The sequence below is a fragment of the Fundulus heteroclitus genome, chromosome 21 (assembly GCF_011125445.2).
Source record: "Fundulus heteroclitus isolate FHET01 chromosome 21, MU-UCD_Fhet_4.1, whole genome shotgun sequence".
NCBI classification, from domain to species: Eukaryota; Metazoa; Chordata; class Actinopteri; order Cyprinodontiformes; family Fundulidae; genus Fundulus; species Fundulus heteroclitus.
This window is the reverse complement of record NC_046381.1, coordinates 2,484,130-2,486,094: the sequence shown is the minus strand read 5'-3', so window position 1 is coordinate 2,486,094 and position 1,965 is coordinate 2,484,130. Positions and strand designations below refer to the sequence as shown.

General features: G+C 50.5%; 1 pseudogene; it reads left to right on the top strand.

The window, feature by feature from the left end:
• Window positions 1-1,199: 1,199 nt before the first annotated feature.
• LOC118556962 overlaps window positions 1,200-1,965 on the top strand; it is a 24,093-nt pseudogene continuing 23,327 nt past the window's right edge.

Sequence of the window (1,965 nt, the reverse complement as noted above, 5' to 3'; positions counted from 1 at the left end):
TTGATGAGGTGACCAGAGCTATGGTGTCTCTTGGGAAACCGTTCCAGGTGGAGACCTGTAACGTGGGCATCACTAGCTACACTCAGGATCAGTCATGCATCACCAAACGGGCGTGGTTAGACATCACTTTCCGTGACATGACCCTGGTGCACCCCATCTACATATGTACTTTGGACACAGAACCTTTTCTTGTGGGTCAGGACCTGTTGAACAGGTTAGCCCCACTCATTGACTGCTATCATGGTCATCTTTGGGCCCAAGTAGGGGACTCCCAAGCCCCTCACTTCTGGAAGTGGACTGTCCGTCCCTATCAACCAGGTGACATGCTCCGAGGAGCCCAAAGAACTTTTAGCACCATTTCTGCCTTCCACAGAGCCGATTTCCAAATCCTCTGACACACCCCTGCTTGAGCTGAACAACCGCTCAGCTTACCTTTTAGTGGAGAATCCAACTCGCATGCCGATCCAAGTGGTGGCGAAGAAACCTCTTGGGTGCTCATCGAAAACCTCTTTCCACTACTTTGAGTTGAGCATTCCCGTCCATCGGAGACCTGCCTTATTCTTGACTGCAGACAGGACTCTCCAGACACCGTGTTTACCTTTCCTCCAGCATGATCCAAATCAGGCGACATGAAGCTCGGCCTGCTGGATCCATTGTGGTGCAACGCTTGAAGCTGAAGGAAATCTGTTGGTGTAGCGATAGCAACCAACCCAACAGAACCAGCACCAAATCAACCAGAGAATTGGAGACTCACCCCTGAGCCCTGCCTGGCTTCGAAACAGAAATCATGCAACAGCTGGAAAAAGCTGATGCATGACCACTGAAACAGAGGAAACAGCCACTTAAGGAGCTGTTTTATGAGTTTCAGCCCATTCAGCCCAAAGATTCAAACGAACTTGGGATCACACCTGACACACGTCCATGAATTCACCAGTAGGGGAGAAACACAGAAGCTCAAAGCTAATCTGACCACTCTCCCACAGGTGACGCCCCGGCCTTCAATGGCCCAGGACACCAGGAGTATGTACAAGGCTGCTTAACCTGCAGCCAGTTACAACCCACACGGCACTAGACCGAGCCTGCTTCAGCAAAGGGGGGTTATATTCCGTGGTCAATTTGCAGACTGACTGGATCGGTCCAGTCCCCGAATCGTTAAGAGATAACAAATACTTTTGACAATAACAGGCAGTTTTCACATAATGGGTCGAATGTTTGCCGGCACCTGAAAGACAACCGCTGTCACCACAGCAGCCCTGCTGCTAAATCACGTTTCAGCCGGTTGGGCCCTTCCCCTGTCCATCGACTCGGACAGAGGAACGCATTTCACGTCAACATCTTGACCGTGCTTTCTGACATGTTGAGCGTGGAAGTTAATCCACATCACCTACCGCCCACAGTCATCCGGACAGGTGGAGCGAATGAACTGCACCGTGGTCAGCATGTCAAAGGAACATGCCAGCAGCCATGGTAGGAACTGGGATACAAAGCTTCCCCTGGTCCTAATGCTAATCCGCTCTACCTCACCATGCTCCACAGGGATGACACTTTTCCAGATGATGACAGGAAGACAAAGGACACTTCCCCTGAATCTCATCTACCAGCCCGAAGACGTCAGTGTGACAACCGTCTACACGGCACACCAGTGCATCACTGACTTAAAAGACCGTCTCCCGAACGACTTCGCGTGGCCTCGAAAGAACCTAGAAGCCAGCGTGCAAAGTCAGAGTACACATGGGTTCATTCGAACCGACTAAACCGTCCACTTAAACTCTCCCTCACAGGGAGGGAGCCTAACTCCGCCCCGCCGAAGTGAACAATGCATAGCATTAAATAGGCAAGTGCACGTTTAATTAGGACATTTTAACATGCACTAACAAAGCAAAATGTCCATACATAACTTCACGTCTATAATTTCACACTCAGCCATAACACCATGCCATTGCTTTGGAACGCTCACAGAAGTGG